Source organism: Aythya ferina (genome assembly GCF_964211825.1).
Source record: "Aythya ferina genome assembly, chromosome: 1".
In the NCBI taxonomy this organism is placed as follows: domain Eukaryota; kingdom Metazoa; phylum Chordata; class Aves; order Anseriformes; family Anatidae; genus Aythya; species Aythya ferina.
The window spans coordinates 118,846,543-118,863,263 of NC_140296.1; the positions used below are offsets into that span (position 1 = coordinate 118,846,543).

Sequence of the window (16,721 nt, forward strand, 5' to 3'; positions counted from 1 at the left end):
ACATCCCACTTCTATCTGCAAGACAGCAGTTAAGTCTGAAAACTACTTTATTTGAAATTAGAGCTCTATTTGAAGTAGCTGTTTTCCATCATTAGTAACATCCTACAAAATGTGATCGTGTCTACCCCCCTCTGTCTTTCCTTTAACTATGTGTGAAGGGATCCCGCCAGTTCCTAGAAAGAGGGGAATAGGGCAGGGTGGAGGAACTAGCTGCTCCTGTTGTAAAAAATCCTTTAGATGTTTTGGTTTGGTTTGGTTGGAGGGGAGGTGGAGCCCGAATGACTGGGAATCTGGCTGGGCATGGGAACAGCCCACGCTGCGAAGCAGGGCATAGGCTTCCATGCAGAGCTGATTTTGCTGTGACTGCGTGTGAGCATTGTAAAACTTGGCAGGTATTTTCATGTGAAGATAAAGCACGTGAGGAAGTTACATTGAGATAAACTTCCTGTGGCACTACAGCCTATTGAGATCTTCAAGCAAGACCTTTTAAGCTACCTTGCATTTATCATGGGCTAGAAACAAGGAGCTACACCTGAGGAACTGCTGTGCTGCAAATTCAAGCCTTGCCTTGCCACTTGGAAATGTGTTTGTATGCCATATTCTCAGACAATTTCTTTATCAGGAAACCACACTACTCAGGAGGGCATGGAATGGTGCGCTTTATTTAGCGGAGTGCTTGACTGATAGAAAACTACGAGACTTGAGGACATTTTAGAAAGTAAGACAGTCCAAAGTCAGCCTAACGTACTCTGCATATGCTGCCAATACTGTGTTACTATTGAAAAGTGTGACTGTTGGAGTGGCTCCAGATTCAGATCCTGTCTCTTCCAGTGAAATAATCCTGAAGGATCCAGAGACTGTTTCTTGCTGCAAATTCCTCTTCCATCCTTTTCACTACCTCTTTTCCCCATTTGGGCCATGAACAAAACAATTCCACGTGAGCTTTCATTCTGTTACTGATCCTCTCAGAAGGAAGATCTGTAATGTGTAACTGAGTTGATTTGTTCCAAGTAGTATCTCTTCTCTAGGCATTTCCGAACCCATGATGCTTGGTCATTGCTTTGCAGGAGCATAGATAGGCATCCCAGGAGATGGACGCCTTTACTAACCAGCTCCAGATCTCAAAAGCTGCCTTCAACCCGTCAACCTCTGTAGCCAGGTGCTTGTGTACCTTTAGCTAATGACTTTATTTTTTTTATTTTTTTTTTTTTTTCAGCAAAGCCTTGTTTGACCTAACTGTAAGTAGGGCTTGAGCTCTTTGCCCAGAGCACAGTACAGCAATAGCTAAGTTGTCTGTGCTGACAGCCAGTGTGGGTCCACATAAACTGGGCAACCCAGCACTGGTGATCTAGCTCAGTACCTCAGCTCCAGCTGAAGCAGTAGCCAAGGCTTGGGGAAGGAGGAAATACAGACAGCACAGAACAGCCTTTTCCTTGGAGCTGCCCTGCTCAAGATCTTAGGTTATAGTAGGGGACAAAGGTAGCCAAAGTCTAAAGAAAGAGGAAATTGAAGATTGAAGGAACATACTGTTCCCATGAGCATCAGAGTGCAGCCTTGAACTGCCCAGTCTCACATTCGTTTTCCAGCTAACTCCATTGTGTACATTTTTTCCCCTCGTATATCCTTAGACACGTAGTCAACATCTGGGAGCACTGCACACTGCTCGCTGTGCCCAAGAGGCATTCTGGAAGTCGTTTGAGCAGGAAGTGCCACATTATCATATATATGATCATCACCTCGCATAACCCTCTCTGAGCACCATTCTTTGGAAGGAAGTCCTCAGATAACCCAACAAAATCAGGGGCAAGAGGGGAAGTGTCAGGAGGCCTCTATAGAGAGTAGGGGGCAGTCTTCCTTTGCCTACAGTTGACATGCGAAGTTTCGAGGTGTCTACTGACACTGCTCCTACATAAGGTCTACTCTGCCCAAGCCCTGTTAGGGGTGGGGTGGCACCTCCGTGCTGCACCAAGATCAAGTAGTTTGGATGGAGAAAAGAGGTGTGAAGGGAAGACAGTGAGAGATGTGGAGCTACAACTCTCCTGTAGCAGATGTGGCAGTGCAGACATGTCCTGACCGGGGACTACCTGAAAATCCCCAGTTCTGTGTTTTTGACTCCAGTGCTTTCTGGGAACTTTGAATAATTTCATGCTTCATTCTGATGCTGAATAAAAACAAGAGAGAGCAGAATTTCTTACAAGAGGGACATGATGGTTTTTAGTCACCTTAGAAAAGGGTGGTGTTTGGGCAGTGGGAGGAGCTGTGATTTGAAAACTCCTGTTAGGGGTTAAAAAAAAAAAAAAAAGACTAGTGTACGTACACAAGTTTTCATTCTGAGTAATGTTCATTCAGCTGCTTGGTTCATGGAGCAAAGCTGAGACTACATGAGGCTTGTTTTGTTAAGTTTTCACACCGTTGCTCCAACCCAGATAATTCCACTAATGTTGCCAGTGCTGAGAGTTGTAATCTTAGACATGTTTCCATTGACTCACTGGCACGCTAACCACGATGCCTTGTTCTGTTCTGACCACTGAATTGAGCATAGCAGATGAAGGGCCAGTGGCTAGTGGTTTGAAACAGACTTTGGAAGAGCTGCAGGCTAGTCTGCAGCATTGACTTTGGGTGGCTTCAGCTGCAGTTTGCACTGGGAGAATAACTCCAGGATGTTTAGACATCTGCCTCTCTCTGAAATGACCTAACCTTTAATTTGACTCAAAAAAAAAAAAAAAAAAAAAAAAAAAAAAAAAAAAAGGCAGCTGCCTAGCCTGCACATTTCATTTTTAGAAAAACAGAATGTCACTGAAGCAGCAATATGAGGTGCTAGGGCTGACCTTTTGTTATCAATTTCTTGCTATGAGATCTATACTGCCTGGTGATTTTGTTCTTTAGCAGTTCCTAGAAATGCTGCATTTTATCTGTGTAAACAAGTGTTTACTTTCTGTCTTACCCAGGAGTGGCAGATGAAAGTGATTATTGTTTATCCTCCCTCCCTGGCCCAGCTTTGAAGTTAGCTCTACTGCGAGCACAGTTTGGGCCAGAAACCTTAAAAGAGATGGCCCTTCCAACCTGAGTTACTCTGTTTCTCTCCTCCTGCAGATACTGTGTGTAGCACTGCCTGGCACTGCAGGCATTAGCAGCGCTTCAGAGCCATTAGGAGGAATGCTGCAGCATCCTCTCACCGTGCCATGTTACAGCCATGGAATGCAGAAAGACTGCAGTACTTGGAACTAAAATCATGAATGCAGTAGTGTTATTCAAGTGAGTAACAGTAACCAGCTTAAGGGGAGTTATTTTAGCACCTAAGCTCTATACTAAAATAGAGGAAAGAATAGAAAAGCTTTATTTATTATTTGGCGAATCGTAATTTGATGTTCCTCCATCTGCAAAGGAGTAACTGATGGACACCCATTTTTTTGCCTCTCTCTGAGAGCAGAAGGGGCATATAAGGGTGTTGCCTCACAATGCTTCATCCTTATGATGCGCAAGGGTGGTTCCGTCCCATATAACTCAGGACTGTAGCCAGAAGTGAAACTTGCATTTCGTACTGGGGAAAGGGGCTGGATGTGCGTGCCCTGAACCGTGAAGTCCTCTGGACATGAAGTGGTAGGGCTGAAATAGTGGCAGTAGCAGCAGCAACATATGGTCTGATTCCAAGCTAATGCAGCCACATCATTATATTTTACAGTGAGAAGTGTTTCTCATGTCATTGCATCAGTGAGGTCACACATTTCAAACACTTTTTCCATATTTTATTATACATTGTCTCAGGGTGATACTGGCAGTTCCGATAAAGCAGAGTGGCTTGGATGAGTCAGGGAGGCTGCACGATCTGAAAGCTGTAAATTGAACTCAATTGCTGATTACTTTTCCAAATCATCTTTGCAGTGTGACATTTCCTCTTATAAGCTTTGTGCCTTGTCAATTTTCATAAAGGCGTGAGGATTTGGGGTGCCTTGTTACATTTTTGAAGCGAGGTTACAGAAGGCTTGGTGGTATTGAGAAGGATTAAGCTGCCAGAGGGCTGTGCTTCACAAAGGACAAAGATATATCCTTGTCAACTTTTTAGCTCAACGTTACTGCCTTCTTTCAGAGTAATGTATAAGGTGAAGGCTAGAGCTCATTCATTTGCCAAGACTTCCTACTGTTAATGGTATTTTTTCCTAGTGTCTTTCAATTGATGTTCACAAAGTACTTTGATTGACTTCATTCATGTTCTTGAAAAGCAGGAAATGTTTAAAAAAACCTCCTTATGTTACACAGTAGGTCCGGTGGTCTGCCCAATGTCAGACAGCACCTCAGGGCTAGAAGTTGATTTTAAATTCCCTAATTTAAACCATTAGCATTAGCCTCCAGTCGTGGGAAAGCACACCTTTTCCCACCCCCTTCTTCCTGTCACTTCCCTATAGAGACATGGCTTCAGCTTCTGCTCTGTGTTGCTCTTTCTTTGTAAAAGGGAAGGTACTGCTTAAAATCCTGGGATACCAGAGGACACTGCAGAGCCATCTCCTCTTTGAAAGTAGCTGTAGGAAGTTCTGATATGATACCGCCTGAAATGTTGCTGTGGAGAAAGAAAGCTCTGACTGCAGTGCTGTTTATGCAAGGTTATCATTAGCCTTTTGGATTATTTTGTAATAGGTTTCTCCCTGAATGTGTGGTAGTAAATCATGGGTTTTATAGGAAATAGGAAATGCAAACCTCAGGTCATAGAGTCTCTGAGAAAAGGATAAGGAAACTGCACTCATAAACATTATTAAAGAACTAATGGAAGCAAGCTTTCCTGGTCTAGGAAACCATCTGGATGCTATGGTAAATCTTTTACATCTGCAACACTGAAATTAATATTTTGGAAACAGTTTTCAAGTAATCAGTGAACAACAGTCTCACAGATTGATCAAATTACCCCCAAAACTAGACACAAGCTTTGAGCAGGATAGGGAAAAGGGTGAAACTGTGCAAGGGGAGGCATGCTTATCATCTTGCAGGGTTTGTGCTGCCATCATAGGATGTCCACACACAATATACCTATGTTCAGTTAGGTAATCCAGGAGCCTATCACTGTCATTACTGACTTCCACAGACCTCACTCCTGAAATAATTTTAAATAGATTTACTAGGGGGCACTTGGCCCAGTTCTGTAACAGCCATTCCTCAGATCTGGGCATGAGGAACCATGTAACTTGCCAATTACATACATGTAGTAAGAAGTCATGAACACTTTATGAACAGAAAATGAAGCATTATTTCTTCAGCTCCGCTAGTAGCAAAGAAGTACAGGCTTCTGTCAGCACGGTGGTGTAACTGCTCCTCTCCACACATCAGGCTGTAAAGGTTGCCCTATAGTCAAAGTTCCTGCAACTCCTACCATTTGTGCTAATAAATTCACTCCTTAAAGTTGTTGCAAATTACAGAGCTGTTGCAATTACAGTGATTCTTCAGGATCATTACAATGAGGAAAAGCCAATTTGATGAGTGTTTGCAATTACAATTTCAAATGTCAGGACAGGACACAGTATTTTTCTAATTACATGTCACTGCTAAAAGATAGGTGTTTTTTCCTAGTATTCTTTGCTAAAAATGGTCTTTTCTTATTGCTGTTGCTGCTGCTGTTGTTATCACTATTTATTTATTTAGGCATGTATGCCTAAAATCCATAACAGGTCTCCAGCTACAGTCCCCTATTAAGCTGAGTCAGGCAGGGTTCAGTGACTGAAGGTGAAGCTGCCAAAAGAAGAGAAAAAATCCTTAAGGCTTCAGGAAACGGTGGCATTGATTCAGGAGAGAGCCAGATGCTTCGGTCTGAGTCAGTGCCGAACCTCTTCACAGAATTAGCAGGCAATGTTTTTCTAGGACCTTCTTATACATGAGCTGAGTAACTGAATCCCCTTTTTCATCAAAGATCTCATCTATTTTTCATACAGCCATTTATGTCTGCTCTGTGGGATAAATTCCAGCTTGGCTACTTCTTTGCTATCTAAAATTTGGCGATTCTTTAAATATCTGGAGAGAGCTTTCTTGGAAGAGCAGTCATCACCAGCTCATTGAAGGCAGAAATGTTCTGAAACTTTTTAAGACTATCCCTCAGAAAGGTGCTTCTTCTGCAGTGGGCTTGTTGGACATCTGAATAAAACTGGTACTGAATGTGGATACATGTGGAGTTTTGAATAGATCTATGAAAAATGACCCTCTCCCTCTCCAAATTTGTTTTAAGTTTGCCCTCAAAATGTGTAACTTCAGCTGATTCTAGAAATCTGTTGTGATAAAATAGGTAGGAAAAATGCTAAATTATCATAGAATCATTCAAAGTTATCACAGAGTAGTTCAGGTTGGAAGAGACCTCTAAGGTCATCTAGTCCAACCTTTAATTATAATGCAGAACAAATTAGAAAAAGCAATCAAAGTATTCTTGAGCAATTTTTCATAACATGAGAAGAGATCAAAAAGAAGTGCAAGTCCTGTTTCCTTTATTTTGTAAATCTCACTGTTTCCATTGATGGCTCAGTTACCTCTTCTTGCAGTATAATCCACGAGAAACGTTTTAAAGAAGGCCTCAGCAGCCAGCTACAGCACTTTCAATGTCTGTGGCCTGACTGGGCCCCTGTTGTCCAGCGGTGTGATGGCAGCTGTCTGACTGAATAGCATTGCGAGGTCACTCAGCTGGGATCCATGTCATGGGACGGAGATGTTGTGGATGGTGAGCAGGTTTCTCCTTCACATAATTTTGATATCATTAGAAAGCTTTCACATAGCTTTCTCTAGCACATGCCATGACCTGCAGATCATAGCGTCGCTGTGAAATGCTGCGGGGGAAATTCTGAACTAATCACTCATAATAGCTCTGGACAGGCCCACGGGGTAAGTCTAAGGTCAGGGCTGGATTGATCTTTGATGTGAGAAAGGCAGTAGCTGTAATTCGCTTACTGGTCATGGGAATGGGACTGAGCCAAAACCGTTTTTCTCCGTGCTAGATAAGGGGGGGAAGGGGTGAGAATGTGACTTAGGTGAGGCTCAGTTTCACAATGATGCAAAGGACCCTATCTCTGGGCAGTCATTTATGCCAGTGCAATGCGAATCTGAGTGGGAACATGCAGAGCTCATGTGTTGTATACCCGTTTTGTGCCCTCTCTTTGCAGGCTTCTTATTGTCAAAATAAAATCTTAGAGTTCAGAATGCTACCGCTTTAACTGTCACTAAAGCAGGGTGTTGTCTCCCGGTCCATGTTATGTGGGAAATGAAAAGAGATGCTTAGATAGTCTCTTTTGGCCATATGGTTTGGGAATCTTGATAGCTGGAGTGACAGCATGTCCACTGAAACCCAGCTCCTGTCCCCAGTCTTCATGCCCTCCTTCTGTTTGCATTCTAGTTACTAGAATAATGTTTCTTTTTTCTTTTTTTTTTTTTGTAACGTTTTCTGCTTTTGTGGTACTGCAGATGGGGGCAGGGGGGGAGAAGAAGCAGGGAGAGAGGGAGAGAAAATGTGGGGCAGGGGTTTCTAAATCCTGTCGCTGCCATTCGTTGTGACCTTCTGGGTTTTCAGCCCAGCTCAGCCATCCACCACGTGTCATGTGACTGTCACCTCTCATTATTGTAATTAGCAACTGCCAGCCCCAGAGATTTGATGGTGGAAGTGAAAACGTCGGAGAAGCTCTTTGCCAACTTAAAATTAACCCTCTTGCTGCAGGCAGATCCTTCTTCAGCTCCGGACCTAAGCAGCTATTTGCTGATAAACAGCCGCCTGCTTCGTCCTGCCCCAGAAGCAGCTCCTCAGCAAATGTGCTGAGACAGCCCCATGCTCCTGGTGTTGCAATCCAGCGCCCTTGTCTCACCCTGCTTTCTTCTCCTGGTGTCCTCTCAGTGCTGTTCCCCCCTCCTTCCTCTTCGCTGGCTCTGAGAAGTGAGGCTGCTAATGAAAGCATCAAGCCGACAGTCCCAGAGTCTGTGTGGGTGGACGATAAACGTGGCTCTCCGTGGCTGTGCCAAATGAGCTCCATCTGCCCAGCCCCAGAAGAGGCCCTGCTGCTCAGTCTGCCTGCGTCTCTCTCTTCCATCCCCTCTGCCCCGGGCAGCTCCTCGTGCGAGCACCTCAGAGGTGTCCAGGTCCCCTTATGTACGTTTCTTACTTTCAGAGCATCTGTCTGTCTTTCTGGGCCTGAAGGCTGGCATCCATCATGGTGATGCCACTCGGTATTTTAGGTCAAACAGTAAGAAGTTTTGTGGCATTTGGGAATGTGGATATTTGTACCATTCTACCTGATGCTCTGTCAAAGGTGGGGAGAAGGATGAAAACTGCTCCCTGCTGTAGGATGGAGCTTTGCCTCACCCACCTTCAGTAGCCCTGTGCTTTTTTACCTCTGTCAGGCACTTTGGCCCAAATCATTCCTGAGGAGAAATGGCACTCGCTGAGTGTAGTTCTGAGGCAGAAGCTTTCCCCCAAACTCTGCCATGACCCAGCAGCAGTGTCAGGGAAAGCACTTGCATGAGGGACACATGCTGCCCCCTCATCCTGCAATCCCAGGAAGAAGTCAGAATCAAATCTCCATCTCAGGCTGCTTTTAGTCTGGAAGATGGCCCAAATTCTGGCCTGTGTTTGGAGTTTCAGTGTTCAGCCATCCCTGAAAGTCTGGCTGTGGATGCTGTTCGCCTTTTATACAGGACAACCCCTCTTGCTGCAGATAAACTGAAAGCCTCCTGAAGCTGGCAGGGGGTCTCCAGCGAGTTGGACTGCCCCCTTCACTGGGAAGCTGGAGGGACGTGTAGTGAATGAAGAAGGCAGGAATGAATCGGCTGTGTTGGGTTTGGGTGCAAAGTGCTTTTGGTGCTCCATGGGAAGAAGGTGTAAGAAAGCTAGGAGCATTGTGTAACTACAGCTTCTGTAGAGGTTGAGCAGAGCATGTTTGAGCCAGCCTTCATGGGTTTATCTTCCAGTCTGGATAACTTTTAACTTTGTCAAAGGATGGTAAGACAGGCCCAGAAATTATACTGGCATGTGGATTTCCAGCCTGAGATCCACAAACAAGATGCGGTTTTGTCTCCTAGCAGAGGTTGCACTGTGTGTGAAAGGGGAAAGGTGATCTGAGGATTTTCACCTCCCAGTACTCTTTTTCATTTGTGCTTCCTCTCCAAGTAGAACCGAGGCAACATCTCAGCTAGAATTGGGAACACAATGACAGCACAGGAAGAGCTACGTGAAGAGCTACCTGAGGTACCTTGAGCTATAGCAGCACATAAGCAGCAGCATGGACTTCAGTTTGGGCCGCACAAAACCACTTGGGTCTCTGCCCGTTTATGTGGCAGCTCTCTCTTTGTGGCAGTTCTGTCTTTGCTGCTGGGGATACCTCAACCAGGTGGATTAAAGCTAGGTCAGATACGCCTACTCATGCTACAAGTTCCTCACTTTTGTGAAGGATTACAGACTTTCTCCAAGCACGGCTGCAACTGCTGTTGTCAAGGCCCTCGTTACATGGCACTGACAAATCTTGCTGTGTTATCTTGTGAGCAGGGGCTGGCTGGAGGTCATTCTTGCTGCTGCTCTGGTTAATTATGAGCAGCTCCTGCTCACCTGCTGTGCAGAGGTGACAACACAATGACAGCTCAAAGGAAGGTTGCCTTCCCCCAGGAAATAGCTGGGATTTCAAGTGGAAAATCAGACCATGGAGAGTGCGATGATATCTGAAACCCAGTCTCTGGTCATTGTATCTGTTCACATGAATGGAGAACAGTCAGGTAGCAAGGATATCCTGCTCATCCCGCAATTCAACTGGGTGATAAGCTATTTCAGGGCATGTGATAGGTGGAGTTGATGCTGTCCTGGCTCAGATCCCATTCTGATAGAGTTAACATAAATCCAAAAGTGTATTTGCTTGACCTATTCTGCACTCTTCTATATAGGCATTGGTTTTTGACTCCCAGGGTCAGAAAAAGAGATACCCCTTTTTGCAGTAGTTCCACATTGCCATAGTTCTGATCCGTGATGTCCTTTCCTCCTCCCATGTTGTTACAGGCAGTTACAATGACAACTATTGCTAGAAATTGCCAATTTCTTAGTTTGCTTTCCCTTGTTTGTGGCGCTGGGGCTGAACAGTTCCTCCTCATCACCACAGGAAGGGTGACTGAGAGCCCCTGAAATATGATTACAGTAGTTGGTCTTTGCATGCTTGAGCCATGTAGATCTTGAGCCTGTTCTCAACTTTTGAACATGCAGAATTTACCATCACACCACACAGCTTACCATGCCTTATGCCCATCCACATGGCAGGCTGTTTTTGTAAGAGCTGTCTTGCATTTTGTTGCCAAGCCTGACACTGTGCTAGATCCAAGCAATAACTGCATTCACCAAGGAGGAAAATGCCTACATGGCTATTACTGTCTTTAGCTTTTCTAATCACAGCAAATTCTGATGGCTTGTCAACTACATCCACAGAATAATGCATCTTTTCTTTTTCATTGCTGTATGCTCTAGGTTATTTTATCGTATTGAGAGCTCCAACAGCTTTATTAAGGCAGCAGACTCCCCATTTTTCTTCTCATCTTAGTGCATTTACAGCCCCTGCTCATCATCAGAGATCACTGGGGGTCTCTCTGTGGAAGAATAGCCTTAAGAGTGAATAAACATGGCATTATTATTTCCTTTATATGGATAAATGAAGAGAAAATACTTTACAGCAAATGTAAAGAGAGACACGGAAAGAGTGAAAAAGAATCAGCAGAACCCTAAAAAAAAAAATCAGAAAACAAAGTTATGTGCTTGGGTTGTCCGTAAGGTGGGGCATTAGAAGAGCAGGCGTGAGGAGCAGTAGCAGAATTGTTTGTGCTTGCATTATGTGACTGCCTTCAAGAGAATATGACATGATTAAGAGAAATTTCTGCTCATGACGTGAATGCCTGGCTAAATCGTATGTCCAGGCAGCTCAGTGCAAAGTGTCAGCGCTCATTAGATCTGGAGCTCATGATTTAAGCTAAGTAAAGATGTGGGTGGATATTTCTTTCACTACTAGGTTAAGCTGCCTCTGTAGCCATACCCCACTGACGCTTCCTGGTGGAGCATAGGAAATGGAGGGGTTTGTCTTCAGGAGCCAAAAACTGTTCAGCACTGGCTGAAGGGAGCCATGGCCAGAAGCTGCCATTCTGCTCACCGCAGGCAACAGCGCCTCGGCCTCATGCTGTGATGAGCACAGGATAGTTGGCATTGGAAGGCACTTCTGGAGGTCTCTGCTTCAACCTCTTGTTCAAATCAGGGTCAGCAGAGGTCAGACCAGGCTGCTCACAGCGTTATCCAGTCTTGAAAACCTCCAAGGATGGAGAACGCACAACCTCTGTTTTTTCCACCTGCAAACAGAACGTGTAAGTTACAGCGTTTAGCCATGTCATATCTTTGTGACCTGATGAACTTGGTAACAGAATCCAAGCTCCTGCTACTTCTGCACTCCTCTGCTCTGTAGCTGTCTTGATCACTATCCCGTTGTAAGTGGTATATTGAAAGCTGTACATTTTGCTCATAAAACACTAGGCAGCCCAGATACAGATGCATGATACACATGCAGTGAGAGTCAAAGATTTTCTCAGCTGCTATTAGGCTAATTTGCCAGCTCTCACCTGGTTAAGTATGAAGCATGCAAAAGCCAGCAGTTTAAAAGAGTGCACAATTTTATTTTTTTTATGTCAGCAGTGTGTTAGATCAACTGCCTGGGGAACTGTCATTGTCCCTAGCTCAGTAGTGCTGCAACTCTCCAAATGCCCCGGCAACCTTGCACCCAGTAAAAGAACTGTGCTAATTGCTTGAAACTCTTCTTATGTATTCCTTCCAGCAGTATTTTCATATATTTAACCCTAAACTTCAGCATACCAGCGGGGCAAGGGAACATGCTGGTTTACTAAATCCTGGAGTCCTGGACTGATAATTCCTGACACACAGGGCTTGGTCACGGCTCAAGCTGGCTCTGCTGCTAGACTGTTTTTTATCCTTGAGAAAGTTACTTTGGCTCTTCCTTTTTGGCTTTCTGCTCATTTTTGGCCTTTCTAGCCTGATGCTGTAAGCTTAGTTGTTAAGTTACTGTCTCTTACTATGGCTTGGACAATCAGTGTCTTGCAACCCCAAGCAAATGGCCATATTCACTAGTGATTAACTATTTGTTGCAACCTGCTGTCTTCTCACAGGAAAATTCTCAAGAGTCTCTATCTTGTCCATTGTGAAGCAAGATGGGGGGGGGGAAAAAAGCTTACAACTATTCAGCAGAAAATGAAAAAAATGTTTCTTACCCAGCAGTTATAACTATTATGAGCCTGTCTCTTTAGACATATGATTTCCCAACATTAAATGAATTTGACATTTACAGCTGCTTTTATTTCTTCCAAGAGCCTTGTCTCTGTTTCCATTTAAAGTGCTGTTGTACTCAGAAAATTGTTAATATTGGCACCATGGGGGACTCCATATTTCTTATGTCAAATTTACTCAGAGTACAAACATGTGGATCAACAGCAGGAAACTCCCTGGCTTTTGTGGCTTTTGGGTCATGGAGGAAAAAGGCCTTTGCTAACACATAACCCTGCCGACCTGGATCTTGGGATCTGCCTGAACTGTGCAGAAGTGATGGAGGGTGATGGAGGAGAGCGTGACATACAGTGACAAGAATAGGCTGTGCAAGAAAGGCAGAGAAAGCAGGCTTCTCTCCCGCAGCCTTGCAGCTACAGAGGATTTATGATGTTGTAACAGGCTTCACCGTGAGTTGAATATGAATAGCACTACTCCCAGACCATAGTACAATCAGCATTTTTGCTGCATTGGCTTCATTTCTTTCTTTAAATACTGGCAGGACTGACTGGCAGAGTCCAAAGCTACATGCTATGATCCCTGCAGCGCTGCAGACAAAATAATGACCGAGCTGCAGGAATAAGGAAATGATGTACCCTGTAAGTGCCCTTCATTTAAGCAGAGATTCACTGGGGAACAGAAAAAAAAAAATAATCTGGAGAGTGTTGCCAAAAATTCCTTCTTCCCTGTCATCCACTGCAGAGAAAATAATGTGCATATAGTTACTGCTGTGCGAACTGCCTGATGCAGTCTCTGCCCTCTGTGGCAGAGAATTGCTGGCTGCCTTCATACAGAACAGACAGATCCAGATTCCCAAAAGTATGATGCTGGGATCACTTATCATTTCACCAAGATGAAACCTAATTGGAAAAAAAAAAATCATTGCAGTATGTATGTCTCTTAGCGGCATACTCTGTTGTTGTCTCGTGCTAACAGCCTAAATAAGCAACTCTGGAGTAAGATCATTAGGTGTTTGCAGTGCTTAACACAATGGGATCCTGATCTGCCTTCATCTGTCACGATCACTGTCGCTATCACATCAGCATTTATTTGTTTATATTGAATGTCCTTTCAATAGGAAGCTGTGCTGAGAAGGGGAACGATAATAAGGATAGAGCACTGCTTTCCTCAGCCACGTCTCTTTGCAAGAATGACTTAGCTTTTTATGGCACCCTGAATGATATTTTTCCACAGACACCAGTGATTATTTTCTGAGCTGGCTTTTCTCTTTTATGCCTGCCTGATGTTTTTTAACACTGTAGTTAGTATTTTATAGCTTGCCATTGCTTTCCATTTAAGGAACTTGAGGCATTTATACCTGTGATGTAGAGAAATGTTATTATATCTATTTTACGGTTGCAGGAAACTGAGGAAAAGCATAATAAAATTAACTTGTCATCGAGGTCATGCACAGAGTGTATAGTAACATTGGCAATAACAAAAGCAGGTCACCATCTCTTCCCCTATTTTTAGCCGTTCCTTTCTTTTGTATTCTATTTCTTTTCCTTCTACCATTTTGCCCTTGTTTTATCTTCTCTTTCAGCAAGTCTTATGCCTGAAAGTGTTTTTGTTTTTCAGATTCGTGAATCTGGATCTGATCCCCAACCACTCCTTTCATTTGCACATATGGCAATCCATTTACACACTGCCAATCCTGTTTCTCTTTTACATGCTAACAGCTAGGAATTTCACATAGCAAACTCCCAGCTCTTTCAAAGACTTTGGACACTGGCAGTAATTCTCATCTTCCCTGCTTTTTTTTTCGTGGTGGCCCATTATAGTGGTGGCATTTAACTTTGTGTTACAGGCATAAGTATTTTGCTTTATAAACAGGCCATTCTGAGAAGCTCTGTAGCTTGGAATGTGTGTAGGTTTGGAGCGTGTACTCCCATGTCTGTTGTATGACTACCTGCAGTACTATGTGAGGATGAGGGTGATCTTTTCCCAGCCTGTATTTACACAAAGATTACCTGTACGCATTTGCAATCTGTTGTTACCACACAGAAACAATCCAAATGCATCCCGCAGGAAATCTTTGGTGTTTGCCGTGCAGTGTGCCCCAACAAGTACAGTCAATAAAATATGATATAGCTTAATAAAGGGATGTGTTTAAAGTTTGGGTCTTGTTGTGGTTTGTTTTTTAACCCTTCCCCCCCAAAATAATAAATAAATAAATAAATAAGAACTTCTGCACCTGGTTATTTCAAAAAGCTCTGGGCAATGTGCTCTGTGAAGTAAGAGGAGTCAACTCAAAATTCTGGAATTCCATTGACATGGGCACTCTTGGTATTTTAGGCACTGTGTGAATGCCTTCTCTGGACACATTTGTTATCCTGATATTAATATATTGAAACAAGAGGCAGCTGCTAAGGAGGAGGGCAGGCTTTTTGTCAATGTAAGGACACCAGAGAAGCTGTCTGCCAGATTCAGTATGAGAAGAACAATTTTTTTTTCCCTTTCCACTCCTCTGGTCTTTTCCAGTTCTTCTGCTCCTTCACATTCACTAGATAGAGGTGGGAGTTCAGTCTTCAAGCTGAATCAGCTCTTGCTTCCTTCACTACTGCTGTCAGCAGAGCAGAGTTTTATGTCATGACTGGTTTTGTGATGTGGATAGTACTCCTGTGTGTGCTGGGTTGATATGAGCAGCCGTACGGCCCCTTGTCCTTTAGCCTGCTCAATGCATGCTGCAGGCTGCTGAGGCTGAAATCACTTGGCTGTACGTATCTTCTCTGAAATGACTTCTGCCCCTATTTCTACCTTAAGGATATTAGAAGATCTCTGAAACCACACCTTTCATCTCGGTGTTATCAGAAGGAAAACTCTTTCAAGACCTATTTTTCTTCTTGCTTGTTGTACCTCACCAGTTACCTGGATGAACACGGCAAGGCAAAACAGCCATAAAAAGTAATAGCCTCACTCTGCTAAGCTGCCTACCAGCTGGTCCGACTTTACAGCACGTGCCAGTTACCTCTACCCAAGAAAAACATCAGTGACTGGAGTAAGAACATGGATGGGAAATTTGCAAGGGATGCAGCCAATACTGTGAGTGTTACACTGCAAGTACCATTTTGTCAGCGGCATTATCTTAGTTACTCTGGTGCTGGTGGAAACCGTAGTTTTAGATGGGACAAAAAATGAGCTCCTTGCTATGCTATTTTCCCCAATAGTAGAGGCTGACACAGCCTTCTTCTAAACATACAATTACTTATCCATGCATTTCTGTGGCACTTGTTACTGGAGGCTGGTTATGTTCTGCCATACGCAGAATTTCTCCATCACTCTTCATTTGTAAAACCATTCCTCCCCACTTTGAGCCCTGGTTTGTGGCTAAATAAATAGGTGTGTTTCTGTGCTGGGAGAAATTTTCCCTGGATACAGAGCAGAGAGTATATTAGAAATGGCAATGTCAGCTGTGCTAATTTGTAGAACAAATTGCTTAGATAGGGCCATTCAGGTGTGCTAAACTATAGCACAAAGGTAGAGCATTAATCCAGAGAGAGGAACTTCTCCTCAGGTTGGGAATCCATGTACAGTTGGCGAAACAGCATCTAAAGATGGCCTCTTGTTCCCCCTTAAAGTTTTTAAGTGCACTTCAGCTTTTGAAGCTAAACCACTCCGCTGGAGGACTGCCCGGTCTTGCTTTGGCTTGGCTTTCTCTGGACACCCGCCACATACGAGATGTTAGCTACTTTGGATGTGTTTTAGAAACATGGAAAATATGGGTCACGTAACCTTATGTTAATGGATTGCTAGACTATTCAGGCTGGTTTTGTCTTTCGCATTCTGCATTTCATGCTCAAGAAGTTTGTTTTTCCCCTTGTCTAAACCTCACCCCTATTGACTGTTTGCAAAGAGAACTCTTGCAGAAGTGGCAAGATTTGCTGAGAGTAGGAAGGGGAACAGCCTTGCTGTGTAGATGTAACATTTTTCTCTCCCTGACTGGAGCTTTGCAGCTCTTTTCCTTGCTCCCTAATGTCCTCTTTTGCTGTACTTTTGCTGGATTCCTGTTAATGCTTAATCACTGGTCAGCAATGCTTGAGCTGTCTCCTAGTTTGCTGAGGTCCACTGATGGTGATCATGCAACCCACAGCAGCATTGTTTTTGTAACACCAGAGTGAGAGGAAGGTTGTCTAACAGAAGCACTTCTCACTGGAGCTTTCAAAGAGACAGCAACCTCTACTTTCATCTCATTGTAGGTAAAGATATGCTCATGAGGTAACAGGATTGCAAGCAGTTACTTATTTAGTAAATACCATATATATTTACCTTGAAAATTAGGGACTATCAGTGATCATATACAGTTCAGATGCTAAAATGGACCACTATGCCTTGAGACCCTTGGGCATATGGCAAGTTTCTCTCCGTATAAGGCACAGGCTCCCCATGTCCCTGCAGGCTTGCCTATGTGAAGATGGTTATT

At 43.8% G+C, this 16,721-nt stretch overlaps 1 protein-coding gene across 1 annotated transcript in view; it reads left to right on the forward strand.

The window, feature by feature from the left end:
* Positions 1-16,721, forward strand: part of LOC311438611 (uncharacterized protein) — a 255,304-nt gene that overhangs the window by 167,217 nt on the left and 71,366 nt on the right. The gene's annotated exons all lie outside the window — the stretch shown is intronic.